Consider the following 19322-nt stretch of genomic DNA (forward strand, 5'->3'; position numbering starts at 1 on the left):
GGGGCCATTTCCCAGGGACTTGAGAGGCACCCACAGTGAATGGGCCTTGGGGCATGGAGTGGGGGTGCTGAATGAGGAAACACGGTGAATGAAGGTTTCCCGGGGTGTGTTAGGAGCCCCTTCCATCCTGACTTGCCCCCAGGGCAAGGTGGGGAACTCTTGAAGCAGAGGCAGAGCTCAGATGTCGAGCATGGTCCCCAGAGCTGCTCTGAGAGTGGGTGTATCAGAGCATCTGGAGGAGCCTTGACCACACAGGTGCCCAGCCCACCTTTACCTGTTGAGTCCACAGCTGCAGGTAGGGCGGGTGAGTCCAGCAGAGCAATTGCTGTTGTTGAGCATGGCAGCAGTGCAGAGGTCACTTGTCAGTCCAGCGAGAGGTGGCCTGCAGGTGCCGTCCTGAGTTGACCTGAGGGGTCAGCGTTGGTGAGTCATTGGTGGTTATGCAGCAGGCGGTGGGGGGGGTTGCCTCCCGCACACCTGGCCCTGCCCAGCCCCGCCTTCACCTGTCTCAGATGCTGACTCTGGAGTTGTACCAGCATCTTCTCAGTAGCCTTGCAGAGTGGACTGGGGACTGCTGGAGTCCATTCTGAGAAAATAGAGTGCAGGAAAGGAATCCAGGGGCTCGAACATGGGGTGGGTCAGGATTTGCCGGTCTTTTTGCCATTAAGTGAGTGAAGTTGCTCAGTCGTGTCTGACTCTTTGCGACCCTGTGGACTGTAGCCTACCAGGCTTCTCCGTCCATGGAATTCTTCAGGCAAGAAGACTGGAATGGGTTGCCATTTCCTTCTCCAGGGAATCTTCCCGATCCAGGGATCGAACCCGGGTCTCCTGCATTGGAGGCAGACGCTTTAACCTCTGAGCCACCAGGGAAGCCCCTTTTCGCCATTAGGACCCTTTTAATCTTCCCTCTTAGAGGTGAGCGTGCTGAGCGGTGAGGCAGGCGTGCCCTCCTAGCTTTCTGCTGTGCTGGCTGGGTGCCCTTGGGCTGGCCGCACAGCGTCTCTGGGCCCTGCTTTTCCCAAGGATCTGGTCTCTGGAGGCCTTTGCAGAGCTCACTTCCTGCAATTCCTTGAGATGCTTGTGCTGTCAGGGTATGTGAGGGCCACAGAGTCATGACCCCAACGGTTTCCAGAGCTCACGGAGACACGAGGCACGGTTCAAGTCTCAGCTCTGACGTTTAGTAGTGGGATGTCCTTGGGCCAGTTAATTAGCCTCTCTGTGTCTCCCTTTTCTTATCTGTAACTGGGCCTCTGCAGCGTTGGTCCACAGTCCTTTTGGCCCCAGGGGCTGGTTTCGTGGAAGACAGTTTTCCCACGGACCGGGTATGGGGGAGCATTGATTTGGGGGTGATTCAGGTGCATTACATTTATTGTCCACGTTATTCCTATTATTATTACAGCAGCTCTGCCTCAGATCATCAGGTGTTAGACCCCAGATGTCGGGGACCCCTGCTCTGTAGGACTGTGGCAAGGGACAAAGGAGGCGGTGGAGATTTATCCCATATGGGTGCACGTGGCAAGCAAACGCTAGACTTGATTATCGTCAAGCTCCTCCTGGCTTCCCAGCCGTCACACGCTGACCTCTTGTCAGCCTCAAGCAGCTCCGTTTGCCGGTGGTGAGCATAAGTCCGGAGGTTGAAGCTTGGACCCTCTGACTCCACGGCTCATGTGCCATGTCCGGCTTGTGATGGAGCAGGCACTGTGGGCAGTGGGGGATCTGAGGGGCAGGAACCCCGCAGTCGTTAGCTGTGATGGAGCAGGCTCTGGGGGCAGTGGGGGGTCCGAGGGGGCAGGAACCCCGCAGTCGTTAGCTGTGATGGAGCAGGCTCTGGGGGCAGTGGGGGTCTGAGGGGGCAGGAACCCCGCAGTCGTTAGCTGTGATGGAGCAGGCTCTGGGGGCAGTGGGGGATCCGAGGGGGCAGGAACCCCACAGTCGTTAGCTGTGATGGAGCAGGCTCTGGGGGCAGTGGGGATCCGAGGAGCAGGAACCCCGCAGTCGTTAGCTGGTGCCGCTGCCTGCCGGGTGTCCTTGGTGCTGGAGACACCCGGTGTCTAAAGGTCTCCTGCTGCCTGACGGGAGCCGGGCCAGACCACACAGACATCGCGTGGAGCCCGTGCAGCTTGGACCCTTGTCTGTCGCCTCCACGGAGCCGGGGGTGACTGGGACCACAGCAAGTTTCCTTGACCTTCAGAGCATCCCGTGATGGGTACCTGGCAGCTGAGCATCGTGTAGTCCCAGAAACAGCATCGCGATGGGGGTGTATCCAGGGGATGCAGGAGCCAATTCAGAGCATCCCAGGGCTACTGCTGGGGCAGTTTGAGCAACAAAATACGGTTTTGGGATCATAAACCTCAGTGTGAAATAAATGTCAGTCCGTGCTAATAATAAGTGACTAAATAAGTGAATGAAGGAGAGGGACTAGCCTGGTGGTCCAGTGGTTAAGAATCCGCCTGCCAATGCAGGGGACGAGGGTTCGATCCCGATCTGGGAAGATCCCACGTGCCGCAGGGCAACTAAGCCTGTGAGCCACAGCTTCTGAGCCCACTCTCTAGAGCCTGTGCCCCACACCGAAGACCCGATGCAGCCACATAAAGAAAGATTAAAAAATGAACGAGAAGAGACAACTTTGACCCAGGCAGAAGAACACCAAGTAAATTACATCGATACTCTGCCCTGGAGGAGGTGGGCCCCCACCCCTTAACAGTGTGAGCTCTAGGTGTGACCCTTTCTGATTCTGCAGCGCGGACGCCGCACAGTCACGCCTCAGCCAGGTGAGTGAGGCCAGCGTCACAGAGCTGGGTCAGGTTGGCAGCACGTGCCTGATGGGAGGGGATGCGAAGGGCATTTCTCATTTCTGTTTGTCCCCCCAATACCTGGTACCCCAATCTAAAGAGGAGAGAGAGAGCAGACAAACCCCAGGCAAAGAGCCTTCTACAAAACACCTGCCCAGTCGTCCTCAAAGGCCGTGTGAAGGTATTTCTGGAATCGCCCAACCCAGCCCCGTGCGGCTTAGCTCCATTGAAGACGGCTCTGCCTTCCTGATGGACAGGTGAACGGGCCCGTGGAAGCGAGGCCCTTGGAAATTAGATTCCCGGCTGGGGCTCCCGCTCCCATGGGAGGAAGTGGTGTGTGCGGGGTGGGGGCAGCTGGGGATGGGGTGGGGGTGCATCCTTTCCCAGTCACCTCGTCTCCAGCACATGGATAAGAAACAGATGAGAGAGGTGAAGGCGCTTGTCCGGGCTCACACAGCGGAAAGCAGTGAGTGTAGATGACAGGCTGTGCTGTGAGAACCATCCTGAGAGGCGGCTTCAAGCTCTGCCATCGGTGCGTCTCCAACAGGCCCAGCGGGGGGTCTCTCCCTGGGGGCCGCAGGTGACTCAGGCCCAAACCTGGGGATACTGGTGGCTTTTATCCCCCCCTTGCTACTGCTAAGCCACTCCTGTCCTGTCCGACCCTGTGCGACCCCATAGACGGCAGCCCAACAGGCTCCCCCATCCCTGGGATTCTCCAGGCAAGAATACTGGAGTAGGTTGCCATTTCCTTCTCCAGTGCATGAAAGTGAAAAGTCAAAGTACCTCAGTCGTGTCCGACTCTCAGCGACCCCATGGACTGCAGCCCACCGAGCTCCTCTGTCCATGGGATTTTCCAGGCAAGAGTACTGGAGTGGGGTGCCATTGCCTTCTCCATTATCCGCCCCCCCCCACTCCCACACAAATGAATAAATCAAGAAGACCCGTTTCTTGTTTAAAGCCACATTAGAACTTTGCCTGCAGGCAAGAACTGTCCCCCAAAGATCTCACCCTGGGAGGTATCTCCCTTTAAAATGTAGTTATTAATCATCGAGGCTGACATTAGCATAATGGGTTCGTTTAAATGTGGGCACAGGGAACGGGGCTCTTCTGTGGAGTGGGGCAGGGGTCGTTGTCTTCCTGCTGGAGAAGCGGGTATGGGGGGGACGCCCAGGGGTCAGGCCTGAGCCCCGGTGAGAAGGGCCAGGGTGGTGGGGAGGGTGGGCAGTTCATGGGGCCTGCAGGTGGGCCGCACAGGGTCCTTGCCTTCTCTCGGGGTGGGAGCCCTCCGTTAGAAGCGGGGCTTGACTGTGGAGCGTGTCTCAGGGGGGCGGGTGGGGGTGGTCGGTAAACACCATGTAGGGAGACAAGAGGCCAGGACCTCCATCAGGAATCGTAGAATACGGCCGCAGTCTGGCCAGACGTCTCCTCATTGACTTCCTGGTGCTAAAGAGAAGCCGGGCGTCCGGGTTCTGACACAGCCGGACACGGCGGGGCTCGAGGCGGGAGCCAGTGCCCTTTCAGGGAAGAACTGTGATGCCCTCGGTCTGCCAGGCCTTTCTCCGTCACCAGGGATCCAGAGAGTTGAGCTGACGGCAGGTCACCCTTACGATCACAAAACTAATCTCTAAAAATGCCTGTGGGGCTGGTCCTGTCTCCTACTCCACGTGGAGAGAGAAGGCCTGAGCAGAGGGCTTGGGGGGCCTCTTTGAACTTTGGGGGTGTTTGCCCCGTACATGTTTCTGGGGCCCGGGCCTGGAGGGACATCAGTCAGAAACCCCCCTCTGTGCCCGCCCCCCCGCCCCCTGCGATGGTCCTGATGTCAGGGAAAGGCCTTGGGCACTGAAATTAAAGTGAAGTCTGTGCTTCGCGAGCAGGTAGCGACTGAACTCTGCCTGGCTGCTTAGGAAGCGCCTGGGTATCACTCTTGCCTTGAGCTGCCCTTTTGACCCGGGACGACGGCGGCCGTGGTGGTGATGACTATGATGGCGGGGAAAGGCTTAGAGAAACCCCCATCAAGCCACCTCGGGGCCACCAGACCAGCTCTCTGCAGGCGCTTTCGTAGCAGTTACCTTCCTGCTGGAGGCAAACAAATCCGTCGGTGCTGAAACAGCGAGTCGCTGTATCCAGGGCGCCCTCGTGGCTGTGTTCCCTGGTGACCTGCACCCTCTGCTCATCAGCAGCTGCCTCACTCCCTGGGTCCCGGCTGACATGACCCTTCCCTTCTCGTCCTCAGATGAAGCAGGGGCTGGCAGAGGGTCCCCGATTGCGGGGGCGGGGGGCTTGGCTTCGAGCAAAACCTCGATTCTGTGATGAGGTGAGGCCTGGAGTGAGCAACTTGCAGCCAGAGAACTCAGTTTCCTCATCTTCAGGACATCTAAGTGCAAGAGAGGGGGACCCCGTAACCTTGGGAGAAAGAAGCCCATTTTGGTTGGAGCAGGAGATGGAAGCTTCCAGAAGGAAAAAAAGGAACTGGCACCTGGTTGTACAGAGAAGGGTTTTCTAATTCGGTCAGGGAATTTAGGAAAAAGTAGCAAGAGGATCGGAGAAAACCAACTCAGTGAAAACTCCAGGCAGAAAAGCAGCTGTGAGAGAGGGAGAGTTGACTTGATCATGGACACGCGCTATTTAAATGCAAATACAGGCTTATTTGGGGGACTTGCAGGCGGCTCAGTGCTAGAGAATCCTCTTGCCAGTGCAGGAGATGAGAAGGAAAAATGGCAACCCACTCCAGTACTCTTGTCTGGAAAATCCCATGGGCAGAGGAGCTTGACAGGCCACAGCCGATGGGGTGGCAAAGAGTCGGACACCACTTAGCAACCAGACCACAGCAGAAGTTAACTTAGACACTCCCCCTGGAGGCGGCGTGGAGGAGCAGGAGCACAGTGCCTGGGGCCTTGCACACCAGCCCTTCCCCAGACTCCCATCACTCCCTGCGTGAACCTGCTTTTGGTTCATAAGGTTTTTTGAGCAAGTAATCAGGGGAGGGGCTTCCCAGGTGGCTCAGTGATAAAGAATCCACCTGCCAGTGGAGGAGCCACAGGGGACTCGGGTTTGATCGCTGGGTCGGGAAGATCCGCTGGAGGAGGAAATGGCAGCCCACTCCAGTGTTCTTGCCGGGATAATCCCATGGACAGAAGAGCCTGGCAGGCTACAGTCCATGGGGTCACATGAGAGTCAGACACGACTGAAGCGACTGAGCATGCACACACGCAGTCAGGGGGGAAAAGCTTTTTAAAGAGAGTTACTTTCCTGATGGCTCAGACAGTAAAGCGTCTGCTGCAGTGTGGGAGACCTGGGTTCGACCCCTCGGTCAGGAAGATCTTCCGGAGAAGGAAATGGCAACCCACTCCTGTACTCTTGCCTGGAAAATCCCATGGATGGAGGAGCCTGGTGGGCTACAGTCCATGAGGTCGCAAAGAGTCGGACACAACTGAGCAACTTCCGTTTCACTTTAACCCTTGTAAAGAGCTCAGTCCTGTGCTTGACCCATGAAAGCGCTGATGCGGACCTGGTTGTGCTCGCAGCCCGGGGTCCTGGGGTGTGGTCCCTCTGCGGAACAGCAGAGGTGGGCCCGGAGGTCACTGTAGGTCCAGGGAAGCGGCCTGGGTGGTGGGCAGGACGGGAGGAAGTCCAGGGAGGGAGGGGGCAGGAAGGATGTACGGGAGGGCGCCGGGCGGCGGGGGCAGCGCCTCCGGGCACGGCTCCCACCTGGGGAAGCAGAGTGCGGGGTGATGAAGCTGTGCTCCAAGCACCTGCGGTGCTGCCCGCAGGAAAGCACTTCCTCCCGCCGCTCCCAGCTCTGGGGAGAGCAGGCCAGGGGACGGGGGCGGGGGCTGAGATGATCAAGAGGGACCACCCACCCCTTAATTCTTGCCAAGTGTCCGGTTTCCCAAAAAAGGGCCCAGTGGATTCAGAAATGGGAAGCCCTGCCCTGGGAGGGTCTGGCAGTGGCCCTGCGTGGAGGGTCCTCCAGGGCTCCACCCCCTGGGCGGCGGCGGCGGCCTCACTGAGAGAGCCTGGCAATTCTGAGTCCCGTAATGCGTGATAAATCCCAATATTTCTGCCATTAAACAATAGCGTCGCGAGGGCTGAATTGCCACCTGCAATGAGTAAATTAAATATTGACGATTTCATTGACTGTTAGATTTAATTTGGAGCCATCTTGCTGGGGCCGTAATGGGGCTGGAGATGACTTTGTATTGAATCCCAGCTGTCATCCCGTTAGGAGTTGAGTGATGAGGAAAAGATGCCCTCGCGATGTTGATGCGTCCCGACTCTGCGGCCCCGGGTCAGGCCTCCACCCCATCAATCTGGTGCCCGGGCTGGTTGGGGCCGCTCTCTGTCATTCCTGCTCGGCTCCTGTCCAGGCCGGCTGGCGAAGCCTGGTCCTCCTCCTCCCAGGAGACCGCACTTCAGTGTTCCCCCGGGAGCAGCCTGGATCTCCGGCCCTTGGGGCCAGCCTGTTGGGACGTTGCTTTGGGACACACACGGAGCCTCTGCCCCTGTTTCCCGTCTCATCGCGCTTCGTGGTCACAACTGCCCGGGGGTCACAGGTCGTGATTACCCAGATCTGAAGCCCGGAGAGGTTTTGGACCTTCCCGAGGTCACACAGCCGAGGAGGAGTGAGCAGGACTCTGTGCCAGGCCGTCCAAGCCCAGAGCCACCCCTGCTCCTGAGCAGGGACCGTGTCACCACCCTGTGCCCACGCAGGCCTGACCCCCAGCTGGATCGCCGGTCTGTTCAGGGGCTGCTCTGATCTTAGTGTGACTGTGGCTGCTGGGCTGGAAGCTCCACCCCGGCTGCTTGCCCACCACCCCCGTGACCCTGCTGTCCCCCGTGCTGCTCACACCTCCTTGCCCTGGGCTTCCTCTGCCATCCCTGGAGGGTAGCCCCAGCACCTTCTGTCAAGATCGGCCCCTTCAAAGCCCCACTGAAGTGCCTGATCTGGTGCCCACCCTCCAGGAGGCCGGCTCTGCCACCACCCGTCCGGTGGGGGTGGAAGGCCCCCTCCCCAGGGCACGCGCGTGAATGGATCTGGTGTCAGAAGGCCCAGGTCTGTTCAGGTCGGCTGTATTTTGCTGGGTGGCCTCGGGCAGGTCACATCACCTCTGCGTCTGTTTGAAAAGATGTTGATACTGTGTGGTGTATATGAAAGATGCCAACCGAGTGAATCTTAAAAGTGGAAACGGGGGCAGAGGCTCCGTGTCTGTCCCGAAGCAACGTCCTAGCAGGCCGGCCCTGAGGGCCGGAGATCCAGGCTCCTCTCGGGGAAACAGTGAGGTGCCGTCTCCCGGGAGGAGGAGGACCAGGCTTTGCCAGCCGGCCTGGAGAGGAGCCGAGTAGGAAAGACGGGAATGACTTTTACGATACAAGAAAAGAAACTGTGGCTGTGCAGTGACAGATGGTCACTGGGCATTTTGGTGACCCCTCCACAATACAGACAAACATCAAGTCCTTCTGTTGTACTCGTGAAGCTGAGGTAACGTTACGTGTCAAATGGTAGCAATGATTACCCAGCTCACAACGTCCTGAGCACACGCCCCGCGTTGGAGTCGGTCCTGGCTGCTTCACGAACTTTCTCTTTTCCTGACCCGAGCCCTCAGAGTAGACGCTGGGGGAGATGAGGTCCAGAGGGTATGTGCCCCCTCCGAGCCTCACAGGTTTCGAAGGACAGAGCTGGGATTCAGACCTGGGCCCATGGGGTGCTTAGCCCGGGCCCTGAGCCCCCCTCACCTCTTGGTCCCGGCTGCCCTCGTGGTGTGAAAAGACCCCACCCTCCTCTGCTCTGGAGCCACCTCTGCTTCCAGCTTCATCAGCCGTGTTGGTGTATGCCTTCGAAATGCGCCCCTCACGCCCCTCCTCGACACCCGGCGCCCTGGGTTCTGAGTCATTCGGGCTTCGTGTAATTGCACCTGCGCTGTGAGGGAGCTGTCCCGCTGGGTGCCCTTTCTGGGGCCCTTTGTCCAGTCAAGGCCTTTCCTCCTTCATGGGGTGGACAGCGAGCTCTAGGACATGAGCTTTAGCCCCGTGTGACCTCCGAGTGTCCTCTGGGGACACCGGCAGGCCTAGGAAGAAACACACCGCCCACACGTGTGTATACACGCTTGGGTCCGGACACGGTCTTCGTCGTTGCTTAGCTGGGGCTCGACGGGCTTCCTGCAAAGGGCCAGACGGTGCGTCTTCCGGGCTTTGTGGCTCGTAGGGTGTCTGCTGTAGCCTCCCAGCGCTGCTGCCATCGGGCAGCTGTGGACGGTGCAGAGGGAACGGACGTGGCCGTGCTCCAGCGCGACTTCGCTCCTGGACACCGACCTGTGACAGTCACGTGATTTCCACACGACACAAAATGTTATCCTCTATTTGATCTCCGCTCCTGGCAGGCTGTACCAAAATAGGCAACAGGCTCAGTTTGGCCACTGAGCCGTGGAAGCCCCCTGGCTTTCTGGGGAGCCGGACCTTCTTGTTAAAGACAGAAAGAACAGATCAGACTGGGGGTCCCTCGCTCTCCTGGGTGTGGTCCACAGGTGAACTGCGGGAGGGTTTGAACCTGACCAGGGATAGTCGATGGAAAGATGTTGCTGTTGGTGCAGGGATGGTTTTGTGGGTCGTGGTTTTGCTGCTCAGGTCATGTGGAGACCTGAATGGCCCCAGAGAGGCCAGATGGTTGCCCGCAGGGGCTCAGGCGTGACCAGATGAAAGCTGGTACCCAGCACAGAGATACAGCCCAAGTGGCTCAGGTTGGCTGGGTTGGTGCCAGAGACCCTAGGCCCCAGAGACTGCTGGGGAGGGGGCAGCTTCGTTCCCTGACACTGTATAACTGGCATCTTCCCAGGATGGGAGGAAAGAATTCAGCAAGAATCCAGCGTGTGGGGGGCTCAGAGGGAAAGATGAGTTGCTCGAACACAGGAGGAGGGGCTCAGGAAGTCAGTGGGGGTCTCAAGATGAAGGTGTTCAGGCCCAGGGGAGGGGAGCCGATCGTGGCTGCGGATTCTTCCAGGGGCCAGAAAGTGCTGAACGAGTACTGCCCGCTTGTGAGAGTGTCTTCCAAGGGGATTTGAAAAGAGAAAGAAACTCGCTCTTCAGTGCGTTCAGAGAAGACCTTGACACACTGCTTTAGCCCTGTTGATTGTGTAGCAACAACTTGCACACCCCCCTGCAAAAGCGTGGCCCCTCCAGGGGCTGAGCAAGCTGCGGCTCACGCCCACTAGAGTGGGGTCTTGAGCTGGGGGAGGCTCCTTCAGAAGATGGACTGAAGCTGGAGCACCCAGCCTGACTCCTGGGAGGAGGGCCAGTCCCCGGGAGGAGGCGGCGGGTGGCTCTGGTGGGGAACCCCAGCTGATGGGGGAGGGGCACCGTTAGAGCCTTGGCTCCAAACCAGATACGATGTAAAGTCAGAGCTCAGGGGCGGTGTAACCCCCGGGACCAAACCTCACACCTGGGAGCTGCGGGTCTCAGGAGAAGGGTGGGGCTCCCCCGGGGAGGCTCCATCATAGCAGGAAGCCGCCCAGTCCACTCCCCCGCCAGGACACACCGGAAGAGAACACACTGAGAGACCATGGCTGGGTTAGAAGATCCGCTCCGGGGCTGGGATTGTGTTGTGAGCAGAGGCTAACTAATAAATTGGAGCAGGAGGGTGAAAGGGAACATGGGAAAGCGAGACGTGATCGCGGCAGGAGAGCCCAGTGGCGCCTGTGACCGCTCCGGTCTGCAGAACTTGGGGGTGACGGGATGGGCCAGTGGAGCTTCCAAGGTGGAGCCGCTGCACTTTATAGTTTCCAGCGTCAAACTGGAAACGTCCAATGTCAAACTGGTTGAGCTTCTGCTTAAAACAAACCGGGAAACCACACCCAGACCAGCAAGTGCCTCCCTCAAGGTGGGGGAGCAGCGTCTCTCCCTAGTGGGGGTCCTCACGGTCCCTATGGAGGGCAAGGTGGGGCCTGTCTCCTCTGCTTCCAGAGCTCAGAGCCAGACCTGGAAGGTGGGCTCCTGCCACCCACCCCACCCACCCCCGAGCCTCCCTGAGCTGCTATAGAAGAAACTCCAGGATCTCCAGAATGGGGAGGGGGGCAGGGTCCAGGTTAGTAGGCTCATCAGCTTTCCCAAGGACTGACCAAGGGGGCCCTGAGAGGTGCAGGGTCCCCAAGACCAAGCCCACCACCTCGTGGATTGAATAAATGGGTGACGTAGGCCGAGGGGGAGGATGGAGTGAAGGGGCAGAAGGCGTTTGTGACTCCAGACGGGGCTACAGCATTCCCCCCACCAAGCTTGCTGCTGGGACCCGGAGAGTCCTGGTCCCACCTGGACCGTCAGCCTCGGTAGAGGCCCTGGGTTCAGGCGTGTCCTCCCGTGCCTGCCCACAGCTGCCTGCCAAGGTCCGGTAAGCGAGAACTGATTACCCGCCCCCATCTTGCCATCAGTATTTGGGGGGAGGCTTGTCGGGTGGCAGGAGACAGGAGGATGCCCGGAACCCCCATCACTGGCTGTGCCCCCGCTCCCGCCCTCCCAGGGGTTTGGCCTGAGCTGAACAAAGAACCTGAGTACAGCAAAGATTGGGGGCCTGGGTCACAGGCAGGGGACAAACCCAGGCTGCCGGCCTCTGTCCTGGGACCCAGCCAATGTTCACTCATGGAGCAGGGAGTTTGTAGAAAGCAGAAGCTTCGTGAGCTCTGCGTTCCCTCTCGGGAGTGGAAAGGGTGCGGATTTAGGCGTGTGTCTGCGTGATTTAGGTGAGTTTCTGTGTGATTTAGGCACGTGTCAGCGTGGGATGCACCGGATACCACGTTGTCTGGCTGGAATGAAGTCGCCCTGTTTCATGGGGTGGTGGAGTAAGAAGCCAGGTCAGACCCCTGTCTCTCTCTCACCCTCTAGCTACTGGCTCCTGCGAAAATCAGGTTGCCCATTCTTCTCAGGGAAGCATGGAGCCCATGGGCCTCCTAACATGCGGGAGAAATATGAAAGAATTTGCTTGTGAACTAGAGCTTGATAAAAGCCCTCCTCCCACAGCCCTTTCCACACACTGAGGGTGTGTGCGCTTGTTATGTCTATTCAAGGGTTGTCACCAGGAATTTACAGGAATTAAGGCAGGAGGAGGGAGCAGGCCATCGTAAGCAGCTTCTAGACACACAGACAGCCCTTGATGCAGAAATCTGTCATCCTATGAGATGAGCATCTTGCTTCAGCTTACGGCAGAGGAAAACTGAGGCTCAGGGAGGGAGAAAGTGAGTGAGCCAGGGTCCCGCTCTGCCTGCCCCCAAGCCTGACGCACTCTTCCCCACACGCTTCTTTCGGGGTCCACAGCTTTATTTCTGGCTTCAGAAGGCGTCATCCCTGAGTCACTGCTCTCAGTATCCCTGCCCGCATCTTCTTCCCCTGCCCCGAGGACGCTCTCCAGACGTGGACATCCCCTGGCAGGCCATGTCCCTACACCCACGTCCCCGATGGGGAGCCAGGTGTGCCAGCCGAACCTGGTGCTGGGTTGGCGTGCTGGTTAGCAGGCTGGATGTGGAGCAGGCAGGGGCCGGGTTTGGCTGGGCTTCCTGGGTGGCAGTCAGTACGCCTTCCAGCTCTGCTGGTGCCTGTTGCGGGTCCCCAGGTTGTCCCCAAGCTGAGGCAAGAACACAGACATGTTATTGATGGCCAGGCGCATGTCAAGGCCTCCTGGTGGCCGTCACTAAGTCACAGCCATTCCCAGAATCCAGAGAGCCTTTTAAGTGGCTGGGGAGGAGGAAGAACAGCTTCAAGTGGATTTTAGAGGCAAACACACGGGCTGGAGTCACAGCCCTCTCCCTGCTCCCTGCCACGGTATGAGTGTCCCTGACGCCACCAAGGCCTGGAAGTGAGATGCACGTGGAAACGAAGCCCATCTCCTCCCTGAGCTTCCCTCACAGAGATGTGGTTTCTGAGCACCTTCGCTGGGTTTTTGCAGTCCAGTGATGCACGCGGTGGGTGGAAGCTTCCTGGGTACACAGCCCTTCACAGGCTGCAGAGCGTCCTCACAAAGCGCATCTCCATGTGACTCCTCAGCGGGTGGTGGTGTCACTCATGCCCAGTTCACAGATGGGAAAACGGGCTCGAAGGGTCTCAGCCTGTTACCTACCGAAGGTGAAATACTGGGGTTCAGAGGGCGGACTGGGGAGCCCAGCACATCCCCGCTGTGTTGAGCCTTCACGTTGGACCTCAGGCATCGGCCGCCCCAGCCCCACACCCATCATATAAACAGGGCCCCTGAGGTCAGCCACGTCCAGGGCTTTGCTAGACAGAACTGGGTCCCTGCACGCCTACCTCCTCCCTGGGTGTTCTCCAGAGATGTACTTGAACCTCCCCGGAAGCTTGGGCGGTCCTGCCCACCTCGCAGCTTGCCTGCCGCTGCCCAGGTCTCAGCTCAAAGGCTGGGCCAGGCTGAGCTGCGGGCGCCCGCGGAGATGTGAGCTGCGTGTTCTCTGGGCCCCACGCTCCTCACAGTACTTGGAGCTCAGGCCCTGTGGCCAGGCGCCGGCTCGGACCCTGCCCCCTTCCCTTCCCAGCCTGGACAAGTCCCCCAGCCCAGTTTCCTGGGTGTCACGTGGGGAGGAGTCTGTGCCTCCTCACGGGCTGTCGGCGTGAGACAGCCGTGCCATCGCAGGCCCGAGTGTCCCCATGGACACCGTTGGGCCCGCTGTCCCTGTGACTGTTCTGCCCCCAGTTCTGTGTTCCGTGGTGCTGGGCCGAGGGCACCTGTGGAGGCGGCCTGCTGCCCCTCCTGGCTGGTGCTGGCTCTGTGCGATCAGGTCCCATGGCCAGGTTTCAGGTGAGTGTTGGCCTCTTTCTGGAGTCCAGCTGGGAAAGGGGCGTGAAGCCTTAGGCGGTGCCAGCGCACGTGTGGCCCTTCTGGCTCCATCAGGCCCCATCCCCAAGGCCCCTACTCCTGGTCAAGCCTTTGCTCACCTGTGCTCTCTTCTTCTGTGGTCAGGCTCAGGGTCACCTCCCCTAGAAGGTGACCTGCCCCCTCTGCATCAGCCTTTCTCCTCGAACAGGGCCGATGGTCTGTCCCCACTGAACTGTGAGCTCCCCAAGACGGACCTCACAGATTCATGCCTGGAACAAAATGCTGAGTGGCAGAAGGAAGGAATGGATAAAGCAGTGAGTGCACCTCCAAAGGCTGGGTGGGGCCTCCTCCCCGCCCCTGATACGGCCCCCCAGTGCCCTGAACTTGGCCTGTCTCCACCGACTGGACCAAAGACCCGCCTTCAACCCCAGGTCTGACGCTCGTTAGGGGCAGTGCAGGTCTTTGATTGGGAGAAGGGTTCTGAGAGTCCAGGTTAGAAGGCGCACTCCCACCAACCATCAGCCTGGATGGTAGACTTGGCTGCGTTTCACCATTTTACACTCTCACCTACCACAAGGTCAAAAAAACCAGGCCATTCTCAGCTTCCATGGGATCTGTAATTCTCAGGACCTTCTGGCCCCACTGCCTGGGTCTGCCATTGTTCTGAGCAGTTATGAAAAGCAGGGCTGCAGGAGAGAGAGGGTGAGCCCGCAGGAGCAGGGCCTGAGTCACAAGGGGGCAGGCTGGCCTGGCCCACACGGGCGAGGTCACTGCCCCTCCCGGCCCTTACTCACTGTGAGCCCAGTGCTGTGCAGCTCGTGGGAGGGCCTGGGGCTGGGGACACGGGGAGGGGTCAGGAGGCAACCCCACAGCCAGAACCTGGTGATCCACAAGCTCCCCTGCTCCCCACCGAGGTCTCAGGGATTGCCCTCGCGTGGGTCACAGGCTCAAAGCTGACTGACCTTGGGCAGGTCACTCAGCCCTTTAGTCCTGCCTGAAAGGGAGTAGTAGCTGTGAGCTCTGTCCAGGGTGCTGAAGGAGTCAATTAAAGTCAGGCCTGCGTGGCATGTAGCAGGGGCTCGATAATGCTGGAGTCATCATTCTCTAATCCCTCTACTCATCCAACACATATTTGCTGAGCTTTTAGAAACTGGAATGAGCTGGAATGTTTAGAAGTTGACTTGTGAAAGTGAAAAGTGTTAATGGCTCGGTCGTGTCCAACTCTTTGCGACCCCAGGGATTGTAGCCCGCCAAACTCCTCTGTCCATGGGATTTCCCAGGCAAGAATACTGGAGTGGGTTGCTATTCCCTTCTCCAGGGAGGTCTTCCTGGTCCAAGGATTGAACCTGCTTCTCCTGCAGTGCAGACAGGTTCTCTACCCTCTGAGCCACCAGGGAAGACATCCTAATGCTGGAAATTAAACTCCATGAATGGCAGTAAGCCGGCCAGCCCCCACTTCACAGCTCAGGTGGACACCTTCCACCCTCCCCCACCCCGCCACCCCTCTGTGCCTGTGGCCCTCGGGTGACCCACGAGTCATCCTCCCTGGAGGATGCGGCCTCTGGTTTGTCCCACCCCACCCTCGGCCTGGCTGGTGTGAGTGGGTGGAGGCCCATGACCCCTGAGGGCAGGGAGCCTCATGTGTCTGTGGCTGCCCCTGCCCAGCCAAGTCCTCCTCAGCAGGTGTCCAGGTGCTCAGAGGCCTCACGTGGGGGTCTGTCTACCCCACCCTGGTCTCCCTTCCAACGTTTTCCTTCCTGAAGTGCTGCTTGTACCTTGCTTTTATTCTCAGCACTCCAGGGGACTCCAGGGCACCCACCATCTTACTGGGGACAGGTGTGGGCACACTCAGAGGGGCTTCTGACTGAGGGTGGGGGCTCATGGCTGAAATCTGCCCTCCTTCTCCCTGCCGAGTGAGGGCCAATGAGATGGGCTCCCTGTGAGCCGTGCCTCTCTGGCAAACCCGGGGCAGGAGTAGGGTGAGAGGCCCGCATGCCTTTGTGGCTTGAACAGAAACCTCCCGCCCCACCCTGAGGGCCCTGCCTGCATCCTAGCCTGGTCTGCGCCGTCCTTGGCAGCCTGACTGACCAGAGCAGCATCTCAGCCTCCTGCTCCAGCCCCCAGGGGTTGTCCTGCTCCTTCTCTGGTCATTCCTTATAACTTGAGACCCCAAATCTGAAATTAAAATATCTCTCTATCCTGTGGGCCCTGCTGTTCAGCGAGGCCTCATTGTCATGGCTCACTAACCCAGGGATGCAGTCTGGACCACGTGGCTTGGGAAGTCACTCGCAGCAGGCGGGTATCAGCAGTGGTAATGCTGGTAGTTAGAACTGCACTGGGAACTCAGGGGCATCCCTGGTGGCTCAGATGGTAAAGAATCAAAAGTCTGCCTGCAATGAGGGAGACCTGGGGTCGATCCCTGGGTTGAGAAGATCTCCTGGAGAAAGGCGCGGCAACCCACTCCAGTATTCTTGCCTAGAGAATCCCTATGGACAGAGGGGCCTGGTGGGCTACAGTCCACGGGCTCACTAAGAGTCGGAGGCGACTGGGGGCTTCTCTCAGCTGTGGTGCCCGGGCTTCTCACTGCAGCGGCTTCTTTTGTTGCGGAGCAGAGGCTCTAGGCACGCGGACTCAGTAGTTTTTCGTGGGCTTAGTTGCTCTGCGGCGTGTGAGATCTTCCCGGGCCAGGGATGGAACACATGTCCTCTGCGCTGGCAGGCGGACTCTTAGCCACTGGATCAGCAGGGAAGCCCACTGCTGACGTAGCTTTCCCCACCAGTGAACTCTGGGCTTCTCATGACTCGTGTCACGTCCTGATTATACCGCCCCCTCGTCCCGTCTTCATGCCTTGTCACTCACATCCAGGGCTCCCTGGAGCCCCTGCACTTGCTGCCTGGCCTCCCTGCCTCCACTAGTGCAGCGTCTGGCCCCTCTCGAATCTCCAGGCTGCCCGCCCATCTCTTACCACCGTTGACGGGTGCAGCTCTGTGTGTTTGCTGCGGGCTCCGTGGCGCTGGGTCCAGGAGCCTGACTGAGGTTTGCGAACGTCCTCTGTCCCTCGTGGCCCTCAGCAGGCCATGCCTTCCCTGCAGTTCCAGGCGCTTTTCAGAGATGTGAGGACAGAAGTCTGTAACAGGACAGTAACAAACCCCGTCACAATGGTGAGGCCTGTGTACACTTTACTTTCATAAATGACCTTGACCACTCCGAACTTTGCTCAGTGCTACCCAGAGATCATAGAGATTTCTTTCCCGATCTCAGTCCTTCCCTTCAACCCCCAGCCCTGTGGAGTTGGGACACGCCCTTCAGGCCTTAACTGACATAGATAGGACTGCGGATTCCTGTCCCAAAGCAGCACGCTGACTGTGAAGCTGCCGAAAGGTGGCAGGGGGATGGGTGTTGACCCAGGTTCTACCCTCTGGGGGGTGGGTCTGGGCTCCTGCAGACGCCCCTCCAGAGGCCCCCCTTTCCCTTTCTTCCCATAAGGGCTGGCGCTGCAGCAAGAAGAGGCCCCCCCTTTCCCTTCCTTCCATAAGGGCTGGCGCTGCAGCTCTTGCCATTTTTTTAATAGATAACTTTTTGCTTTGAGATACAATTTACATGCATTGACATTCGCTGGTCTTCACTGTACTGTTTGGTGAGTTTTGACAGTTTATACACACAGGTAACTAACTTACACTGGGATGGAGCAGACCACCGCCCCTGGGGGCATTGTGGAGCCTGGCCACGGTGAATCAGGGTGTGCACGACAGAGGGAAGGTCCTGAAACGTCTGCTCAGCCGTCCACCTGGAGGTGGGGGAAGGAGCCATTCAGGAAAGCGCCTTGTGTCTGGGCGTGTGTCTGCGCAGAGGTGGCCTTGGCCCCTCGTGCTGCCTGCAGGGCTGTAGGGTTGTTAGCGCTCCCGGATGCCCTCTGGGCCGGGCTCTGTTAGGCAGCACCTCGAGGGAGCTTGGCAACAGGGCCTCTGGCCCCGGTGAAGCTCCCTGAGAGGCGTCTCCTCCCACCCTGTCCCTGTGGCCACGGGACAAACCTACCCTGGGCAGACGGTCATCCTGAGGACGTGGAGGCTGGTTCTGCTAAGAGCCAGCCAGCGCCCATCCGCGTGGCTCCACTGTGGCAGGCCTCGCCTGTGTCCTCTCGTCTGTGCTCTGCGCGAATCGCAGCCAGGCCAGGACGCTTCCCAGAGCCGAGCTTTCAGACCCACCCACCCCCAGCATAAGGTGGGTCTGGCACCCAGCAACCTCGTGGGGAAGACTGAGCATCGCTGGGTGTCTCTCCTACGGAATGAGCGGGTCGGCACAGCGCCTGCCACTCAGGGCGCCCTGCGGCCAAGCCTCTCGTGGCCTCCTCCACGCTCCCTGCCCTGGGCCTGGGTCAACTTAGCGTCAAGTTCAGAAGATACCTTCTGGGGACCTGCCTGACCGTCTCCCCCCACCCCGGGTGCTGGTGGCCCCGTCCTAGAAATGGGGAGACTGAGTCTGGAGATGAAGGCGCTGGTCCAGAGTCTGGGGTTGTTTCTCTGGCACGCGGGCAGGAGTGGGGGCCGCCTGGTGCTGGGCCCCTCCCTTCCGGAGCTGAGTGTGGTTCCCCCACACAGGACCGTGTGCAGAAGACAGATTCCTGGGACCCACCACGGCCACCAGCTCCCAGGTCCCAGGGCACCGCCAGGCATCGCAGTCCCCTCTGCCCTGCTCCGGATGGGCTCTAAGCGCCTCCTGCATGCCAGACAGCGTGGGCTGGGCCATAGCAGCCGTGCCGAGCCCCGGGGGACCCGGTGTGCCTCTCTGTGTGTCCTTCCCCCTCCCGTGGCCACGTCTTATCCCGCAGGACAGGGTCGCCCTGGGGTCCCCTCCCGCTGGCACCTCCCCAGCCACTCCCCTGGGGCAGGCCACTTTGCTTCCTGCCACTTTCCTCGTCCACGCTGGGGTCCTGAGCTCAGCTCCCAGAAGCACGGAAGCCACCTAGACACGGTGGTGCTCTGTCAGTGACAGTCAGCACTCCACCCCCGGCCCTTCTGTGCTGGTGGGACCTGCGTCTCTACTGTCTGAGCAGCGTCGGATCCCAGCTCACATCCTCCCATCCTGGCCTGGGACTTGCTTGGAGGCTGACCCGAAAGACAGGGCCAGCCACCTTGCCTTCCTTGCTTCTGTCCACATGGGGCCTGGCACCGAGTGGCTCTCGATAGACGGTGCTGAGCCCAGTTACTGCCCACAGGAGAAAAGGTAGATGCCTGCTAAGTCGCTTTAGTCGTGTCTGACTCTTGGCGACCCCACGGACTGTAGCCTGCCAGGCTCCTCTGTCCTTGGGATTCTCCAGGAAAGAATACTGGAGTGAGTGGCCATGCCCTTCTCCAGGGAATCTTCCCCACCCGGGGATCAAACCTGGGTCTCTTAATGGCTTCTGCATTGGCAGGTGGGCTCTTTACCACTAGGACTACCTGGTCAGAAAGGTTCAGTTCAGTCACTCAGTCGTGTCCGACTCTTTGCGACCCCATGAATCGCAGCACGCCAGGCCTCCCTGTCCATCACCAACTCCCAGAGTTCACTCAAACTCACGTCCATTGAGTCAGTGATGCCATCCAGCCATCTCATCCTCTGTCGCCCCCTTCTCCCCCTGCCCCCAGTCCCTCCCAGCATCACGGTCTTTTCCAATGAGTCAACTCTTCACATGAGGTGGCCAAAGTACTGGAGGTTCAGCTTTAGCATCAGTCCTTCCAAAGAAATCCGAG

General features: G+C 59.2%; 1 protein-coding gene and 1 non-coding gene across 2 annotated transcripts in view; one reads left to right on the forward strand and one right to left on the reverse strand.

Moving 5' to 3' along the window:
- PHF21B (PHD finger protein 21B) overlaps positions 1–19322 on the forward strand; it is an 86244-nt gene that overhangs the window by 33638 nt on the left and 33284 nt on the right. The window lies entirely within an intron of this gene.
- Positions 799–870, reverse strand: TRNAW-CCA (transfer RNA tryptophan (anticodon CCA)). Its single transcript has one exon. It is a non-coding gene; the product is annotated as a tRNA-Trp (tRNA).

The sequence above is a fragment of the Bos mutus genome, chromosome 5 (genome assembly GCF_027580195.1).
Source record: "Bos mutus isolate GX-2022 chromosome 5, NWIPB_WYAK_1.1, whole genome shotgun sequence".
NCBI lineage: Eukaryota > Metazoa > Chordata > Mammalia > Artiodactyla > Bovidae > Bos > Bos mutus.